Genomic DNA, 21,065 nt, shown 5'->3' on the forward strand with positions numbered 1-21,065 from the left:
ACTTTTTTTCCAGTGGTAGCCAAATGTACACCTGGGGTGACCCCAACCAACCAGCTCTCAATGTATCTTCATTATTTGGTTTGAAATTCCCTATTGTTCATTCCCAAACCATGAGATACCATTATAGGAAATACAAGTACAATATAGGTGGGATTTTTTTATATGTAGAACAAATGGAATGCAATCTGGGCCAATGCAAGATTAAGGGACATGGGGCACAAACCAGACATTGGCACTCACACATGGGCAGAAGTCATTGGATCATATTTTGGGATTTGGTAGACTCCTTTGAAATCACTGGCTCCAGGCCCTTCATTCTACAAATGAGAAAACTGAACTAATAAGTATCAGAGATGGAATTTGGAATGGGTCATTCTGATTCTCAGTCCAGAGCTCTGTCCATTACACTGAAATACCTTTAGCCTAAAGTCTGCAATATTCTAACTGAATTGAGGATGAGGAGAAAAGCAGGAGGGGTGGATAAATCCTGAAGAAAGAGACAAAGGCATGATATACCTCCCACACCTCCTCCTCCTCTCTCTCTCTCTCTCTCTCTCTCTCTCTCAGCAGAATTAGGCACAGGAAATGGTTCAATGGCTGGACCCCAAGAAGAGTCATTCATGAGTTGGTGCAACTTGGAGGGAGGTGGTTGGAGACTACTGTCCTTGTCTATATCATAAATCAGTAATGGTGAACCTTTTAGAGACTGAGTGTTGTGCCCCACCCTCTCCCCCAGAACCTGAGTGCCTCAGTGCCCCCTCCTTACCCCAGACAGGAAAGGGAGTAAGAGAGGGGAGTGCTCAAGGGAGTGGTAGAGCACTCCCCTCAGGGGAGGGAGTAAACACTTCAATTGGACTGCTGGACAGAGGGGCAGAGAGGTGAAGAGGGGGAGGGGAGCAGCTCTGCCGAGTCCCTCTGCCTTTCTAGTAACTAACTCTGACAGGCAACTTCATGCCTACCCACAGAGAGGTCTATGCATGCCATCTTTCACACACATACCATAGGTTCACCATCACAGTCATAAGTTAACAATTGACACTGTCTTGCCCTCTAGCTATTTAGAATCACAGAAGGAGGCAGGATACAATGACTTAATCTGCCATCACTTGAATTCAGTCAAGAAAGGGGCCCCAAGGAGTCATATACACAGTATTGAAGATACGCTATATTATAAATAAGGCAAAAATCTCAAATCAGTACTAAATCCTTCCTTGAAAAAGGAAAGGATTAAATCCAACTGATTTTCATATAGGGAAGACCTTATAATGTAAAAGATATGATGTTAGCAGAACTGAGCCTGCCTGATAGAAGCATGAGACTTAACTAGAAATCATTGTGTAGGAAATGTTTAGAAGTTAACCGTATTCATATCTCTCTCCCTCTCCTCCCTCCCTCTCTCCCTCTCTCCCTCCCTCCCTCCCTCTCTCCCTCCCTCCCTCTCTCCCTCCCTCCCTCTCTCCCCCTTTTCTCCCTCCCCCTCTCTCCCCCTTTTCTCCCTCCCCCTCTCTCCCCCTTTTCTCCCTCCCCCTCTCTCCCCCTTTTCCTCCCTCCCCCCTCTCTCCCCTTTTTCTCCCTCCCCCTCTCTCCCCCTCCCCCTTTCTCCCCCTTTTTCTCCCTCCCCCTCTCTCCCCCTCCCCCTTTCTCCCCCTTTTTCTCCCTCCCCTCTCTCCCCCTCCCCCTTTCTCCCCCCTTAACTCCCTCCCCCCTCTCCCCCCTCCCCCTTTCTCCCCCTCTCCCCCTCCCCCTTTCTCCCCCTCTCCCCCCTCCCCCTTTCTCCCCCCTCCCCCTTTCTCCCCCTCCCCCTTTCTCCCCCTCTCCCCCTCCCCCTTTCTCCCCCTCTCCCCCACCCCCCAAACCCCCCACCCCCTTTCACCCCCACACCCCCTCCCCCTTCACCCCCCTCCCCCCCCCCAAACACCCCCCCCCTTCACCCCACCCCCACCCCCTTCACCCTCCCCCACCCCCAACACCCCCACCCCATTCACCCTCACCCCCAACCCCCCCCCCACCCCCTTCACCCCCACCCCCTTTCTCCCCACCCCCACCCCCTTCTCCCCTCCCCCAACACCCCACCCCCTTCTCCCACACACACCCCAAACACCCCACCCCCAAACACCCACCACACACCCCCTTCACCCCCACCCCCAACTCCCTCTCTCACCCCCAACTCCCCACCCCCATTCTCCACTCACACTCCCCCTTTCTCCCCCTCCCCCTTTCTCCCTCTCTCTCTCCCCCTTTCTCCCCCCTCCCCCTTTCTCCCTCTCTCTCCCCCTTCTCCCCCACCCCCCAACACCCACACACACACCCCAAACACCCCACCCCCCCCAAACACCCACTCTCTCTCCCCCTTTCTCCCCCTCCCCCTTCTCCCTCTCTCTCTCCCCCTTTCTCCCCCTCCCCCTTCTCCCACTCTCTCACCCCTTCTCCCCCTCCCCCTCTCCCTCTCCCTCCACACTCTCTCCTCCCCCTTTCTCCCCCTCTCTCTCTCCCCCTTTCTCCCCCTCTCCCTCTCCCTCTCCCCCTTTCTCCCCCTCTCCCTCTCCCACTCTCTCTCCCCCTTTCTCCCCCTCTCCCTCTCCCTCTCTCTCTCCCCCTTTCTCCCCCTCTCCCTCACCCACTCTCTCTCCCCCATACACCCCCCACCCTCTCCCTCACACTCTCCCCCTTTCACCCCCTCACCCTCTCCCACTCTCACTCCCCCTTCTCCCCCACCCCCTCTCCCCCTCTCTCTCCCCCTTCCTCCCCCTCTCCCTCTCTCTCTCTCCCCCTTTCTCCCCTCTCCTCTCACTCTCTCCCCCTTTCTCCCCCTCTCCCTCTCTCTCTCCCCCTTTCTCCCCCTCTCCCTCTCTCTCTCTCCCCCTTTCTCCCCCTCTCCCTCTCTCTCTCTCCCCCTTTCTCCCCCTCTCCCTCTCTCTCTCTCCCCCTTCTCCCCTCTCCCTCTCTCTCCCCCCTTTCTCCCCCTCTCCCTCTCTCTCCCCCTTTCTCCCCTCTCCCTCTCTCTCCCTCTCTCTCCCCCTTTCTCCCCCTCTCCCTCTCTCTCCCTCTCTCCCTCTCTCTCCCTCTCTCTCCTCCTCCCTCTCTCTCCTCCTCCCTCTCTCTCCCTCTTTCTCCCTCTCTCTCCTCCTCCCTCTCTCTCCCTCTTTCTCCTTCTCTCTCCTCCTCCCTCTCTCTCCCTCTTTCTCCCTCCCTCTCTCTCTCTTTCCCTTTCTCCCCCTCCCTCTCTCCCTTTTTCTCCCTCTCTCCTCCTCCCTCTCTCTCCCTTTTTCTCCCTCTCTTTCCCTTTCTCCCCCTCCCTCTCTCTCCCTTTTTCTCCCTCTCTCTCCCTTTCTCCCTCTCCCTCTCTCTCCCTCCCTTTTTCTCCCTCTCCCTCTCTCTCCCTTTTTCTCCCTCTCTCTCCCTTTCTCCCTCTCCCTCTCTCTCCTCCCTTTTTCTCCCTCTCCCTCTCCCCTCCCTCTCCCCTCCCTTTTTCTTCCTCTCCCCTCCCTTTCTCCCCTCTCCCTCTCCCTCCCTCCCCCTCCCTCCCCCTCCCCCTCCCTGTCTCTCTCCTTTTTTCCCTCTCTCTCCCTCTCTGTCTTTCCCTTTCTCCCCCTCCCTCCCTTTTTCTCCCCCTCTCTCTCCTTTTCTCCCCCTCTCTCTCCTTTTCTCCCTCTCTCTCTCCTTTTCTCCCTCTCTCTCTCCTTTTCTCCCTCTCTCTCTCCCCCTCCCTCTCTCTCTCCCCCTCCCTCTCTCTCTCCTTTTCTCCCTCTCTCTCTCCCCCTCCCTCTCTCTCTCCTTTTCTCCCTCTCTCTCCCCCTCCCTCCCTCTCTCCTTTTCTCCCTCTCTCTCCCCCTCCCTCCCTCTCTTTTTCTCCCTCTCTTTCCCTTTCTCCCCCTCCCTCTCTCTCCGTTTTTCTCCCTCTCTTTCCCTTTCTCCCCCCCCTCTCTCTCTCTTTCCCTTTCTCCCCCCCTCTCTCTCTCTTTCCCTTTCTCCCCCCCCTCTCTCTTTCCCTTTCTCCCCCCCCCTCTCTCTCTCCCTTTTTCTCCCTTTCCCTCTCTCTCCCCCCCTCCCTCTCTCTCCCTCTCTCTCCCCCCTCCCTCTCTCTCCCTTTTTCTCCCCCTCACTCTCTCTCCCTTTTTCTCCCCTCACTCTCTCTCCCTCTTTCTCCCCCCCTCTCCCTTTTTCTCCCCCCCTCTCTCTCTCCCTCTCCCTTTTTCTCCCCCTCCCTCCCTCTCCCTTTTTCTCCCCCTCCCTCTCTCTCCCTTTTTCTCCCCCTCCCTCTCTCTCCCTTTTTCTCCCCCTCCCTCTCTCTCCCTTTTTCTCCCCCTCCCTCTCTCTCCCTTTTTCTCCCCCTCCCTCTCTCTCCCTTTTTCTCCCCCTCCCTCTCTCTCCCTTTTTCTCCCCCTCCCTCTCTCTCCCTTTTTCTCCCCCTCCCTCTCTCTCCCTTTTTCTCCCCCTCCCTCTCTCTCCCTTTTTCTCCCCCTCCCTCTCTCTCCCTTTTTCTCCCCCTCCCTCTCTCTCCCTTTTTCTCCCCCTCCCTCTCTCTCCCTTTTTCTCCCCCTCCCTCTCTCTCCCTTTTTCTCCCTCACTCTCTCTCCCTTTTTCTCCCCCTCACTCTCTCTCCCTTTTTCTCCCTCTCCCTCTCTCTCCCTTTTTCTCCCTCTCCCTCTCTCTCCCTTTTTCTCCCCCTCTCTCCCTTTTTCTCCCTCTCTCTCCCTCCCTTTCTCCCCCTCCCTCTCTCTCCCTTTTTCTCCCCCTCTCCTTTCCTTTCCCTCTCTCCCCCTCTTCTTGCCCCCCCACAAAAGCTCTTCCTCGATGACCCTGAGAAGCCTAGAACAGAAATTAATAGTTAATGTGTCATCTTCTTATGTCTTTTGTTTTTAACATCAACTACATTTCCCATTTTATCCTTCCTCTTGGCAAGCATGGTGATGCAAACTTGACTCCAGAGGAGGCTGAGGTGGGTAGATTGCCCAAGCTTGGGAGTTCCACATAGAGTAGGGCTAAAGCTGATTGTGCATCCATACTAAGTCTGACACCAATATGGTGATACTCCCCTTCCCCAGGAATGGGACAAAACGACCATGTGGAGCAACAATAGGATCGGCTTCTGCACTTCTAGCCTGGGAGAGACGGGGAAACGTAGCCTGAGAAAAAGGGAGAGGAGACAAAAAAAGAGGAAGAAATCTCTCAAAACTAAACACCACACACAGAAAGACCGGCCTTATATGCCATTTTCCATAGCCCTAGGTCTCCACTTCTTCAAAGAAACAAGGGAAGATGGTTCCTCACGTTTCTTTTGGGGACATTATCTTCATTTAGAAAACCATTGGGTATCATTTTCAAGATGATTGCCAAGGGTCTGTTAGATAGAAATCACTGCTCGATGTAGCTGTATGTTTGTAAATAACCAGGATTCCCCCCATCCCCACCCCAGGTCCTCCAAGTGCTAGAAAGCTCTCCACCCATAATGGGTTTGGATGTCCAAAAAGCTTCCTCTCTGATCCTTGAGCCCGACAGCTCTCATTGCCTGGATGATCCCCAGGTGTTTCGCCTGGAGAAGAGCTGATTGAAGGGGGACATGACAGCTGTCTTATGAAAGAGGGATTAGCCTTGTTCTCCTGGGCCCCAGAGGGCAGAAGTAGGATCAATGGGTGGAAGTGACAGGGAGGCAGGTTTGGGCTCCACTTTAGGAGAAGCTTCCCCCAAATTAGAACGCGCTCCAAGCCGGAAGAAGTAGTTTCCTCTCCCGCAGAGGTCTTTGAAGGACTGAATGATCCCTGGCTGGTGATGCTGGAGGCAGAAAGGGGGTGGGGAGCTTCTTCAGGTACGCGTTTGGGAGATCCCATCCCGCTTGGAGAGTCTGTCATGCTGGATATCCCGACACAATATAACTCTGGCACATCGTGCCAGGCCTGAAAATACCAAAGGATACCACAAGGCTTCCCACTGCTTGCCTCCTGAGCCCTGCTGATCAACACCGTTGACTGAAGTATTTTAAATTCTGTGGATTAGCTGACATAAATCCTCTTTAATTCCAAGCCCATTAATTAAAGCCCATAATGTAAGCGACTTATGCTTTGCAAAGATGTTCCTGCATTCTAGACAAAGTGTCCAAGCATCATACCGGTGGCTGCTCATACCCAGGATGGTAATTGCATTTGAATTGAACACACTTGTTCTCCTACAGGACTTCCATGCAGCCTCTCCCCACCTCATGCACTTCAGAAAGACGAGAGTTCGAATCCATCCTCAGACACTGACTAGCTTTGTGACCCTGAGCAAGTCATTTGAATTCCCTCTCTACCTCCATTTCCCTATCTTTAAAATGGGATTAACCATAACACCTATTCCCAGGGTTATTATGAGGATTAAATGAGATCATGTTTGTAACGTGCTGTCTAAATGCTAGTCGTTATTCTTTCAGGGCTTTCCTAATAGTCCCAGTTACTAATGGCTGGATTCCTTTGTATACACAGTAGTTTCATACTCTTAGAAGTAAACACACATTTTCCCCATAGCCACTAGAATGTAATCTCCATGAGTGCGAGGACTTTTCTGCCTCTTCATATCCTTAATAGCTAGCACAAAGCATGCATGTGCACATCTATGTGTATATGCATATATAGTTAGGCATGTGCATCTGCCTATATGTCACACATGTAGAAGCAGCTTGATGTCCAAGTTGAATAAAACTCTGGGCCTGGAGTCAAGGAACACTCATCTTTCTGAGTTTAAATCCTCCTGAGACATTTGTGTGACCCTGGGCAAGTCACTTAACTTCTGCTTGCCTAATTCACTGGAGAAAGAAATGGCAAATCAGTATCCTTGCCAAGAAAACCCATGGACAATATAGACTAAAGAAGCCATGGAGTCTGAACTCCTTAATTTATAGACAAGGAAAGTGAAGTTCAGAGGGAGTAAGTCATTTGTCCCAAAGGTCACACTGGTCTGTAGCAACAGAGCTGAGACTTGGTCTGAGGTCCTCTGACTCTAAGACTGGTACCTTGAACAGAACAGGCACTAAATAAATGCTTTGGGGAGTCCAATTCTGATATCAGCACATGAGGTTTTACAAATCAGAAGTCAATCAAATGGCCTAACAGGTCCTTTAGGGCTTGAATTTCCTAGAACAGTGATGGCAAACCTTTTAGAGGGGCAGGTGATGTGAGAAATGTTCTCAGGCAAAGGGGGAGGGGAACAACCCAACCCGCATCCCTCTGGCTTCCTAGTAACAAACTCTGGGGAATTCTGTGCTGGGGCGATGGGCAGTGGTGCAGGCGCCCACAGAGGGAGCTCTGAGTGCCCCCTCTGGCACACATGCCATAGATTTGCCACCATAGTTCTAGAACTTCCAGCTCAGATTCTGCTAGAAGTCATCTGATACTTCTACCCTTCTAGGTCTGCCTCGAGAAAGTATAAGAAAGGACTTTCTTCAAAATCTAAGGTCTATCCCATGATAGGACCCCATGAGCCCTTGGATCAGGTTCAGAAGAGCTCACCTGAAACCTCTTTGTAATAGCCTGACCTATCCCTATAAGCAATTATCTTATTCATCACCCCATAAAAATTAATGTGTTTCTTTTTCCTTCTGGGACCTGGCTAGATCTCAAAAGCATTGTCTGTCCCAAAGGGTGTTAGAATGTTAATATTCCTATAAAAGGTACACTTATCTTTATGTATTTCATTCTTTCCTTTAAAAAAGAAAACTTGACAAAAAAGCAAACTAGTCAGATTTTTACTGTGGGATCACATGAGGAGATTGGCACTCGGTCTGAGTAATGGCCCCAAATGATAACTGCTGTTTCAGCAGCACCTCCCACCCACTCTGGTGGTCTTGCCATGAAGATCAATGGGAAGTAGAAAGTAAAAGTATACCAATAATGAGGAGTGTTTTATGTAAGGATGGTTCATTTGGACTAAAACATTATTGATGTCACATAAATTAATATTTCGCTCCGTCTTACTCAGATTCGCATTTTACAAACCTAGTCATCTTCTGTCATCATTAATCACATGTTTAACTCGTGTCACGCTGATGGGAAAGGTTATTCTCATCTCTGTGGGGCATTCTTAAGCACCTTGTTGGAATGATTCACAAAAGCCCCTGTAGCTTTTAAACCAAATCGATCTTAAATTCCTTATTGACTCCTATTTCACACCTGTAAGTTACCTTTCACGAAGAGTGGTCAGAAATCTATTGCTTCTTTCCATGGATTAAGAAATATAGAGCTTTCTTTTTGTTTTCCCAAATACAGCCATCTTTGAATACAGCCATCTTTGTCTTTGAAAAAGAAATTATTTACCCCGAGCCATACAGCCAAAAGCAACATCCCAAACCTAGCAAAATTGTCTTCACTTCTGCGGCTTTACAGTTCTTTTATGCTATGACAGAGATATTAGGAGAAATAATCTCCCAGTTCAACCTTTGATTCAAGGTGATCTTTAAGTAACGAATGCTGGAGGGGCTGGGGCAAAACTGGACATTAATTCATTGCTGGTGGAGTTGTGAATGGATCCAACCATTCTGGAGGGCAATTTGGAACTATGCCCAAAGGGCACTAAAAGACTGTCTGCCCTTTGATCCAGCCATAGCACTGCTGGGTCTGTACCCCAAAGAGATAATAAGGAAAAAGACTTGTACAAGAATATTCATAGCTGCGCTCTTTGCGATGGCCAAAAATTAGAAAATGAGGGGATGCTCTTCGATTGGGGAATGGCTGAACAAATTGTGGTATATGTTGGTGATGGAATACTATTGTGCTAAAAGGAATAATAAAGTGGAGGAATTCCATGGAGAATGGAACGACCTCCAGGAAGTGATGCAGAGCGAGAGGAGCAGAACCAGGAGAACATTGTACACAGAGACTGAAACACTGTGGCACAATCGAATGTAACTGACTTCTCCATTAGTGGCAATGCAGTGATCCTGAACAACTTGGAGGGATCTAAGAGAAAGAACAGTATCCACATTCAGAGGAAACACTGTAGGAGTAAAAACACCAAAGGAAAACAACTGCTTGAATACATGGATTGAAGGGATGTGGTTGGGGATGTAGACACTAAATGAACATCCTAGTGTAAACACCAACATGGAAATGGGTTCTGATCAAGGACACATGTAAAACCCAGTGGAATTGCTCATCGACTATGGAAAGGAGTGGGGGTAGGGGAGGGAATGAACATGATTCTTGTAACCAAGGAATAATGTTCTAAATTGACTAAATATGAATTTTTTAAAATGATGGTCATCCTTTAATAATGTTTAACCTATTAAACACTCTTCCCCAATTATTTTGAATTCTCTTAGAAATATTAAAGGAACATGCGCAGGCAAGAATTTCATCATCTCTTTGGAACTATATTCCTCAGAAGGTTGTATATACTGTGTACTCATAAGGATTAGTGTGGGAGGTTTGAAAAGGCTGGAGGAAGGGGCAGCTGCAGAGCTCAGTGGATTGAGAGCCAGGCCCAGAGATGGGAGGTCCTGGGTTCAGATATGACCTCAGACATTTCCCAGCTGTGTGACCCTGGGCAAGTCACTTCACCCCCATTGCCTAGCCCTTACCACTCTTTTGCTTTGGAAACAATACACAGTATTGATTCCAAGATGGAAGGTCAGGGTTTAAAAAAAAAAGAAAGAAAAGAAAAAGCTGGAGGAAATATGGCAAGATATGACCAATTGAGGAGAATAAAAGAGGAGGCTTTGGGAAATGATGATGACTATGAAATGGTAGTCTATGGAAGCAGCTGCCAAGAAGAGCCTTGAGGAGTTAGCTGCAGAGAGCTAAGCATGAGGAGCAGCTGAGGTTTCTATTGTTTGCTAAGAAGCTTGTTTTTTATATGCCTGGACATACATGGACTCTCCCCATGATTGCTATTATGATCTGTAAGATAATAATTATACTATTTAGTATCCATTAATTGAGAAAATAAATGATGAGGAAAAGCCACTAGCAATTCAGTAATACTTCTAAATAATTTTTCTTCTCTGTAATACATGCTCTGAGCTAAGTAACCCATCTCTTATTGTCAGTGATGACCCAAATTCTAGAGTATGGTTACTGCATCTGTTACAGACTCTATCTCTAAGGAGGGAGAGAGATCATTTTCTGAGCCCCCACCAGTGTGCTTCCTACTATAATTGTCAGTTGATATCAATTAGTCAACCAGACCTTATTAGATTTTTTTTAATCAAAGGACAATTTACCATATACTCTTCTGAGTTTAGCAAAAGCTTTTCTGTTGTAACAGTTTGTAAAAGTAGAGGTAACATCAAATAAATTATTAATTTACTTTTTTGAGTGTTAGATACAGAGATATATGATTATATATATATGGAGCTTACTCATCAACTTTACAAGACTTTTACTCTATATTTCACACATATCCTATTCTTATTAGCTTTAAAAAAGGATATTTAACCCATTATTATTGAAAACACTAGGAAGTATAGGAATAAATGGGTCTTTCTTTAAAATAATAAGTAGTATCTAGCTAAAACCATCAGCGGGTATCTTCTGCAGTGGCGGTAAGTTAGAAGCCTTCCCAATAAGATCAAGTGAAGCAAGGATGCCCATTATCACCACTATCATTTAATATTGTACTAGAAATGTTAGCTTTAGAAATATGAGAAGAAAGAGAAATTGAAGAAGTTTAAGTAGGCAGTGAGGAAACTAAACTATCACCCCTTTGCAGGTGATATGATGGTCTACTTAGAGACTCCTAAAGAATCAACTAAAAGACTAGTTAAAATAATAATTTTAGCAAAGTTGCAGGATACAAAATAAATCCACAGAAGTCATCAGGATTTCTATATATTTCCATCAAAGTCCAGTAGCAAGAGTTAGAAAGAGAAATTCCATTAAAAATCTCCCTGCACAATATAAAATACAAGGGAATCTATTTTCTAAGACAAACACAGAAATTATATGAACCCAATTTTTGAAAATTCTTCACACAAAGTTAGATCTAAACATTTGGAGAAACATTAATTGCTCATGGGTAAGCCAAGCTAATATAATAAAAATGATAATCTTACCTAAATTAATTTACTTATTCAATGGCATACCAATAAAACTACCAAAAAACAATTTTATAGAACTAGAGAAAATTATAAAATTCATCTGGAAGAACAAAAGATCAAGAATATCAAGAGAATTAATGAAAAAATGTGAAGGAAGGTGGCCTAGCAGCACCAGATTTTAAACTGTACTATCAAGCAATAATCATCAAAACAATCTGGTAGTGGTTAAGAAATAGAATGGTGGATCAATGGAATATATTAAGGGTAAATGATTTAAGCAATCTAATGTTTGATAAAAGATCCCAGCTTTTAGGATATGAACTCACTCTTTGACAAAAAACTGCTGGAAAAATTGGAAGAAAATATGGCATAAATTAGGTCTAGATCAATATCTCACACCTTATACCAAGATACAAAATGGATATATGATTTAGACATAAAAGGTGATATAAGTAAATTTTGGAAACATAAAATAATTTTCCTGCTACATCTATGGGGAAGGGAAGAATTTATGACTAAATAAGAGATAGAGAACATTATAAGATGTAAAATGAATAAATTTTATATTAAATTAAAAAGGTTTGTACAAACAAAAGCAATGTAACCAAGATCGAAAGGGAAGCATCAAAGCTGGGGGGCAGACATTTCATAAAAAGGTTCTCTGATAAATGTCTCATTTTTCAAATATATAGAGAACTAAGTCAAATTTATAAGAATGCAAGTCATTTCCACTTGACAAATGGTCAAAGAATATGAATAAGCAGTTTTCAGATGAAGAAATCAAAGCTATCAATAATCATATGAAAAAAGTGTTGATGGGTGGAATCCTCCTCCCTGGAGGTCTTCAGCAGAGGCTGGATGACCACATATAGGTTAAGTTGGACACTCAGGCCCCCTCTAATTCCATGAATCTGTGGAATTTTGTACAATACTTAGGCTCGTGCAATGTACAGGGAGGCACTCGTGGAAGCCTGAGATAATGAGGAAAGATGACTGGTTTTCACTTATTCTTCGACAGAGAGCTGACCAGTGGACTTTCTGCTCTGGCTTTGTAAAGCTCCAGCTATCTTGTCCCCCTGCCCCCAGAACAAGAGAGAGGAGAGCTTTGTCTTCCCGAAGCTGGCTCAAACCCAAGAGGCCCATCCAGATGGAAGCCTAATGTTTCCTCATCTTTTCATGTTGGACGCACTGTATCCTCGTTAGTTGCATCCTCACCAGCATCTTCTGGACTACAGCTGCCATCGCTCATTTCACTGTCACAATGGTGAACAAGTACCTCTATGGAGCTGGGTACCACTTTGTAAATCAGCCACCAGGAGCTGTTTATACAATGGATAGATGTCTCACATCCACACATATGGAGGCCAAACCTAAGTCTTGAACATTCCCTCTCCTTTCCTCTCCTCTGTCTGTCTATCTCTATCTTTGTCTCTCTGTCTCTCTCTCTAAGTACACAGATGAAATTTACCCCCTGCCTCTCTGGGCCCATAAAGCACAAACAAATGGAACAAGCCCAGGACTCAACTTCAAAGGACTCAGCTTCCAATCCCAATTGTATCATTTACTACCTATAAATGATGGTGGGTAAATCTCTCCACCTCTCTTGGCCTCTGGTTTCTCAACTGTGAATCATGGGGTTTGGATCAGCTGATCCCCAACTTTTTCTACAGTTCTAAGCCATTGGCTTAACACCTTATGCTGCCAATGATTAAACACTGGCCCTGGAGGGTGGAAAACCTAGGTTCAAATCTATTGAGGAAGCCATTTGCGTTTTTCGGACTTAGTTTCTTCATCTAGGGATACAAGAGCACCTACCTCCCTGGACCAGTGTGAGGATCAACTGAGATATGTGTGACCTTTAAAACGATGCTAGCTTCTTTTTTTTTATTAAAATGTGTGATTCAGCCAAGTTTTTGAGTCATCAATTATCACATATCAATTAACCACTTAAACCTCTCATCCAAGACATTGCACTGAACAAGGAAACATCTCCAGGGAGAATTGGGCCCCAAGAAGGTCAGACGGACTCTTAAGATTAAATCCAAAGGAAATTTGACTTGAAGAAAAAAATCAATCTGGTCTTTTGTTTGTTTGCTTTAGAAAGAAAAGCCCTTTGGGACTGGAAGACAACGTCTCTATGATAAATAAGCTGCCAGTGACCAAAGAGAGAGACAAAAGATTACGGCTTCATTCCTTCAGCGATACCTGACATCTCTACCCCGTTATACCATCCCTCTGCCTGCCAAAAAGAAGAAAGCTATAATAGCTGCCTGAAAGTTCTAGTCTTGTTTTAAAAAGTAAAAAAGAAACTGCAATTAAAATGATTAAACTTGGTAAAACAGACACAGGAAACATATAGAAAAAAATATTTCCTGTGTGCTAAGCCTCTGATCCCATTAAGCACTTAAATAATGTCTTCCTGACATCATGACTATATAAATAACATGTTACTTTCATATTTATGACATCAAGAGATTATATTACTAGTTTTGTGGAAAAAATGTTTAATTTGCAATTTTTAAATGACACTGAGGCAGCTTGGTATACATTATGGAATTAGATGCATATGCCCCACTGGCTCGCTTTGCATTTTATTATAAACACCCCCCAACAGGTGCAAAAACACCCACGAAAGCAAAACAAAAGATAAAATATCTTATAACAGTAAAAGCATCTCTGCACTCCATCCAAAAGGGAAAAACCCCTCCATCTGTATTGCCTCACCACATCCTACATTCTAAGGCTTTATCTAACTCTTCTCGGGCGCTGAGCCATGTATCTATAAGTCGGTGTATCTTCTGATTAAAAGGAAATAAGTGTGGAATCGTGCTTGCTGCAGTGGGCTGCCAAAAAATCATGTCTCCAATCCGTCATTAACATGTGACAGTATCTGGCTAAAAAGGAGGAGAGGAACCCAAATCCAAAAGAGTGATTGCAAATAGCTTTGGGCAATCCCATAGTTGGGAGGTTCTTTCTAGAGCCCGAGCACTTGTCCCCATTGAATTAAGCAGATGATGGCTCTGTGTCTGCAATAGACTTCTGATTTGTGTCTTCATTTTCCAGGGGTGATATTGGGTTGTGCTTTGGAATAAAGGACAAATGGCCCCAATTCCAGCATTCACACCCAACCCCTGTTCATTCTTGTTGACGTGAATGAATGAAAAATGAAGGAATGAGCATTTACTATGTCCTTACTATGTGATATACATAATAAGACAAAGAGTGAGCTTCTCTTCTCACAGGGAGAAGACTAGAGCAAACTGGTGACCACAGAGGGGTCTTGTCAACGAGAAAGTCATAAGGATGGTCATACGGCGATGATGTAATTGATGAACAAATCCTTTCCAAGATGGCAGTGATAATTTGACTTCCATCCTCAAAAGCAGAGTTGGACAAGGGAGGAAAGAAAGAATATGGTATGGACTCTTTGTGTGAGGAACATGGTCTGGATTCAGGCTAGAAATAGTGGATGCTAATCAATAAAAGCCAATTGGGGGGCAGCTGGGTGGCTCAATGGTTTCATAGCCAGGCCTAGAAATGGGATGTCCTGGGTTCAAATCTAGCCTCAGACACTTCCTAGCTATGTGACCTTGGGCAAGTCACTTAACCCCCATTGCCTAGCCCTTACCATTCTTCTGCCCTGGAATCAATACAGAGTATAGTAGTAATTCTAAGATGGAAGGAAAGGGTTGTGTTTTTCTTAAGCCAATCAGGGTTGCTCAGTGGATTGAGAGTCAGGCCTAAAGACTGAAGGTCCTGGGTTCAAATATGACCTCAGAAACTTCCTAGCTGTGTGACCCTGGGCAAGTCACTTAATCCCCCATTGCCCAGACCTTATAGCTCTTGTATTTTTAAAATAATCCTTACCTTCCATCTATATTATACTAAGGGATAAGGACATCCTTACCTTCCATCTATATTATACTAAGGGATAAAGATATCCTTACCTTCCATCTATATTATACTAAGGGATAAGGATATCCTTACCTTCCATCTATATTATACTAAGGGATAAGGATATCCTTACCTTCCATCTATATTATACTAAGGGATAAGGATACAAATAGAAAAGTTAGATGGTCTCTGGTCTCAAAGAGAATGTTCTACAAGAAGAATAAGCAGCAAGGCAGGTAGGTAGCACAGTGGATAAAGTCCAGGCCTGGATATGGGAGGTCCTGGGTTCAGATTTGACTTAAGACATTTCCTAATTGTGTGATGCTCGACAAATCACAACTCACATTTGCCTAGCCCTTGCCCTTCTGTCTTGTAGTTCTTACTAAGACAGAAAGTAAGGGTTAAAAATAGAGTTAGTAGGCCAATAGGACTATGGAGGGAAAAAGCAGAATGATGTGGGACAGGCACATGAGTGTGAAGTTTTGTAGGCTAGAGAAAAAAAGGCAAATAGTAAAATAACTCCTTAAAGCCTGTATTAATAGAAAAAAGACCAACTGGGGTTGTCTTTCCAAATGGTAATAATAAAAGAGGAGCTTGGAAGAGCTCATATAGTCCTGCTTTGGGCCCCACAAAGACCTGGATCAGAATTCTGCTGTTGATAAAGAAGCTGTGTGAGCATGAGTAAGTCTTCTCTAAGCCTTGGACAAACCCCTAGAATTTAGCTACTAGGTCACAGATGAGGCGAAATCTCCAATGGTACATGGAATTCTCACACCTGGGAGTTCCCTGAATAATGAATCATCTAAGTGCCATTTAGATAACCCTTTAAAGTTCACAAAACACTACATAATGTCATCTCATAGCTGGCCTTTACAGTAAGTGCTATAAATATTACCCATTTTTTCAGACTGAATAAGTCTGAAATTTGGATATTTTTACTGAATTTTGACTTGTCCATGGTCAGCCAATCAATAAGCATTTATTAGGTACCTACTGTGTGCCAAGCCCTAGACTAAACATGGGAAATACAAAGAAAAGCAAAAGACCATCCCTGCCCTCATGGAGCACCTAATGCGGGAGACACCAAGAAAACAAGATGTACAAACAAGATCTAGATAGGACAACTTAGAGATAATGAGCAGAGAAAGCACTAGAATGTAGGGAAATCAGGAGTGGTGTTGAGGATAATTCATTTTAATACTGTTTTAAGTTCAATTTGTCAAAAGGATATCCTTGGCCATAAGATCTTCCTTCCCATTCATAAATGGTCCTAAGAAGAGCTCACATTTCTGGTGTCCAGGAATTTTTTTGCTCTTAATAAAATTGGGCCAGACACCACCCTGGGAATCTGAGTTCTGTTTACCCTATAAACAGAACTAACTCAAGCTAGCCAGAGCTACCAAAAATGTCCGTCCTTCCTTCTCTCCTCTCTCACTCCTTCTCTCCCTTCCTCTCCCTCTCCCTTTTCTTCTCTCCCTCCCTCTCCCTCTCTTTACCCTCTCCACCTCTCCCTCTTCCCCCACTCTCTCTCTTTAGCTTCCTTCTTGGATCAATACTGTGTATTTGTTCCAAGGCAGAAGAACAAGAAGGGCTAGGCAATGGGAGTTAAGTGACTTGCCCAGGTTCACAGAGCTGGGAAGTTTCTGAGGACAGATTTGAACCCAGGACCTCCTACCTCTAGGACCAGCATCCTTATCTCTTAAATTTGGGGGCATCCTTGAATCATAAAGGTGAAATTGACCAGAATGGAGTGGGTTTTCTTGCTCAGATGGCCAAACGTGGCTGGAATCTTATGACCAGTTCTCATTCCCACTCCTAATGACACCCTCTCCATTTTCCCTTCTGAGCCCATAAAAATCTTTCAGTTTAGAGCCAAGATGGCAGGATAATCCAAAGTAGTTCCATGCCACCATGAGAATTCTCTCTAACCTAGATTAAAATGTTGTAACAAAACAAATACAAGAGTAAAAGAACCAACAAGGAGACAGAGTGAAAAAACTTTCAAGAAAATAAAAACCAAAAATGTAGGCAATGAACATCTGGGGCACTGGGGTGAAAGGAGAACAGAGCCAGCAAGAAGCTATAGTAATGAGGGAAGAGCAAACCACACACCCCCACCCCACATCTGCTGAACAAGGTTCAAGAACCTATGTCCAAGCCAACATGCATATCCTGAGATCCTGCCTGGGCAAATAATGGTATAAACCAAACCATAGCCTTTTACATTTCAAACCTATGAAGAAGTCCAGAGCCCCAGCCCAGGGAATTCTAGCCTGGGCTTGAGATAAGGACTTAGTTCACACTTTGGGGTGCTTGATAGTACTAAGTACTGATTTTTTTTGCCTAAAGCTCAGGGTGGAGCTCCAAGTCAGGACAATCAAAGGTGTGCCTGATTGGATCAAGTACATACAACCCCTGACCTGATCAAGATCAGACTGAGATCAAAAGCTTACACCTTCACCTGAGGCAAGCCTTTAAGCTATCAGCATCTCAAGGGTCAATTGAATCAGCATTCAGAAAGATTATTAGAGTTTACAGCCCTCATACCATCACATCATTCCCTCCCCCTCAAGCCTACCTATAATTAGATAGGGAAAATGAGCAAACAAAAAAAAAGGGAACAAAGCACCTAACTCTAAATAATTTTTAGGGAGACAAAGAGCAAGGTACAGACATAGAAAGAGACAGTGAAAGGAAAACAAACACATGCAAAGTCCAAAAGAAAAAACATGGATTGGACACAGATTCTGAAAGAACTCAAAAAGACTTCAAAAACCAATTAAGAGAGGAGAGGAAAAGTGGGAAAGAGAAATGAAAGTGATTCAAGAAGAAATGGGCCAATTGAAAAAGGAGAACCAAAAACTGCAGAAGAAAATCAGGTCTTTAAAATCAGAATTGACCATCTAGAAATGATTTCATGAGAAATCAGGAAACAATAAAGCAAAATCAAAGGAATGAAGAAAAAAAAAACGGAGGAAAACATGAAATATCTTATTGATAAAACAACTGACCTAGAAAATATATCCAGGAGACACAATTTGAGAATTATTGGACTACCTGAAAGCCATGATCAAGAAAAAACCTTCGACATCATATTATAAGAATTTATCAAAGATAACTGCCCAGAGATTCTCAAACAAGAAAATAAAATTAAAATTGAGAGAATTCACAGATCACCTCCAGGAAGAAATCCTCAAATGACAACTTCCAGGAATATAATATCTAAATTCAAGAACCACTAAGCCAAGGAAAAATCTTTCCGTTTCCTCAGTGGATATTGAGATACTCAGGTGCATAGCCACATACCAGATAAGGGGGACATTTCCCCTAATCTTGATGAAAGAAGCCTTTTTTACTTTGTGAGTTTGATTTATTTCAGAACTTGACAGCTCCTTCTAGAGGGTGAGATTTTAAATGGAGCTTGAAGACAGTCAAGAGACAGAGATCAGGTTAAAGAAAATCCCAGGCATGGGGGACCAAAAGAGAAAATGCCCAGAGTCAGGAGATGGAGATTTGTGTTGGAAGAACAATCAAGAAGCCAGCATCACTGGATCAAAGAGTACTTGGATAGGAGGAAAGCCAAAGAGCTTGGAAAAGTGAAAAGGGGACAGGTTATAAAGGGCTTTGAACATCAAATGGATGGTTTTATATTTAATCCTTTAGGTACAAGGGAGTTACAAGAGCTTAATTGAGTAGAGGATGACATAGTCAGGCTGGGGCTTTAGGAAGATGAATTCAGGAGCTGAATGAAAGATGGAGGGGAGTGTGGAGAGACTTGAGGCAGGGTTCCATCCAGAAGACTATGGCAGTAGTCCAGAGGTGAGATGATGAGTACCTCAACCAAACTATACAGTGAGAGAGTCAGAGGAGAAAAGGAAGCATAAAAGGAAGATGTTAGGAAAGTAAAATTAACGAGCCTTGGAAGCAAATTGGATCTGGATTGAGAGAAAGTACAGAGTCATGAGTAGCACCTCTGAGGCTGGATGGTTAGGCAGATAGTGGTACCCTTGACAGTCCTAGGGAACTTAGGAAAAGAGGAAAGTTTATGGGAAAAGATAATGAGTTCAAAGTTTGGACAAGTTAAGCTTAAGATGTCTATTGACTAAGAGGCAGCATCTAGAGGTCAGGGCTGCGGAAGTTGATTTTTGAATCATCTCCAGATTGGTAATTGAATCCACAATAGTGTAGTGTAGATATAGTGTAGAGGGAGATGAGAAGAGGGCCCAGGGCAGAGTCTTGGGAATTGGGCATGACTTGAATAACAATCCAGCAAAGGAGACAGAAAAAAGTGGTCAGACAGGTAGGTCACCCTCCAAATCAAAGGACAAAAAACAACAACACGAGGCAATATTTGATCCCAGGTATCTGAGAAAACTGGGGCCCCCAGAGACTAAATCAATTCCCAAAATCACACAGGTGCTATGAAGTCAACTGAGGTTCAATCCCAGGACCTCCTACTCCAAATCCATCAGTCTTTCCACCACCCCCATTGTGCTTCTCAAATTCAGAGTAGTCACTCATGTGCAGTCACCTGGGGCAAAATTGGAAAATTATGAGTCTTACCTTTTTTTCCTACAAAGACAGCCCTTCAAAGATGTGAAGACAAGTATCATGTCTCCCTGGAGTCTGCTCTTGTAGTTTGATAAATGAGGAAGGGGAAGTTTAAATCTCAATCAATCTCCCAAACATAAAGGAAAAAAGAAAACCTAATGGGGAGAGATAAGCTGACAAAAAGGAAATGAAGAAAAATGAGAGGGAAGATGGAGGCTTGGACAGCCACCAACTTTGTTTGATTCCTTCTTCTACTACAAATATGCGACAAAGCATTTAGTATTTGTAAATCACTTGAGCCTTCTTCCAACCAGTGAGGTGAGCACTTGTGAGCATTATTATTCCCATTTTTCAGAGGAAGAAAATGGGTCGAGTGCAACTAAGTTTTCTTGATAACCTGGCCATAATTGTCTAGCTGCATCAGGTGGTAAAGATGTTGGTCCAAAAGGAGAAGACATGACAGATTAGACACTGGGCCTTAGTTTTCTTATCTGTAGCACTACAAATGACTCCCATTCCTAAAGCACTTTGTTTTCAATATTTTCCTTACAAGAATCTTTAGTAGTTAACTAAGCAATATTCCCTCTGAGGACACTGAAGCTTAGATAGACTGACTTCCCAAAATCAACCAAGGAATGAGGTAGAACAGTCATGGTGGGGACTCAAACATAACTGCTGACACTTCTCTGTAAAATGAGGCATCTTTAAGGTCCCTCCCACCTCTCAAACTCTCCCCCTTGACCTAGAGTGAATAAACAGAGAGAGGAGACATAGCTATCAATGGTGAGCCATCACCAGTGGTGGTCCAGATCAGAAAGATGACCAACCTGAGACCTATGAGATTCAAGCTGTGTGACCTCCACAGTGTGACAACACACAAGCTTGCGCTGCCTTGGCAATTAGGGCACAATGGGTGAATGGGTTAAATAGCAGTGCCTGAGGGCAGCTAGGTGGCTCAGAGCATAAAAGCAAAGTCTGGAGGACTTGGGTTAAAATTTGACCGTAGACATTTCTCAGCTGTGTGATCTTGGGCAAGTCACTTAACCCTACTGGGCTAGCTCTTGCCCTTCTGTCTTAATGTTCTTACTAATACAGACAATAAGGGTTGAAAAAAATTCCTGGCAATCACTGGTGCTCAAGGGCTATTCTAGAACTGAGAAGAAGACAGGGCTAGCCAAGCTAGAGAAGGCTTGCTTTCTAGAGGGAAGGAGTTCCTTTGAGATGCCTAAAGAAAGAGAAAAAGGAAGTCTCCAATAAATTTCCAGAGGAAGGAAAAGAAATTCTGAAGCATTAAAAAAAAAGATTAGGAAATAATTCCTTTCCATCGGCTGAGAGCTTTAGAATGTATACCCTTGCCCTCTGAGGGGATAGAAGGGCTTTCCTAAGATCCTGTGTTCCCTTCTAAGTGTTAATGGCTCTCTCCTTCCTCCTCAATTTATCAAATATTAGGAATAGAGATAGCCAGGCAGACACCCCTGGGCACAATTAGGCCTCTTAATCATGTAGGAGGAGATCAACCTCACCTGGAATGCATCAGCTACTGGGGAAGAGGAGAAGAATACCTTGCCATTTGGTAGCTTTAACATTTTTATAGTAGTCGCAGTCATATTAGTAG

General features: G+C 44.3%; 1 long non-coding RNA gene across 1 annotated transcript; it reads right to left on the reverse strand.

Moving 5' to 3' along the window:
• Positions 1-4,836: 4,836 nt before the first annotated feature.
• Positions 4,837-20,336, reverse strand: LOC103099700 (uncharacterized). Its single transcript, XR_473672.2, has 2 exons — positions 19,463-20,336; positions 4,837-5,126 (listed from the first exon to the last, which is right to left on the reverse strand). It is a non-coding gene; the product is annotated as an uncharacterized LOC103099700 (long non-coding RNA).
• Positions 20,337-21,065: the final 729 nt, after the last annotated feature.

Source organism: Monodelphis domestica, chromosome 5 (assembly GCF_027887165.1).
Source record: "Monodelphis domestica isolate mMonDom1 chromosome 5, mMonDom1.pri, whole genome shotgun sequence".
Taxonomy (NCBI): domain Eukaryota; kingdom Metazoa; phylum Chordata; class Mammalia; order Didelphimorphia; family Didelphidae; genus Monodelphis; species Monodelphis domestica.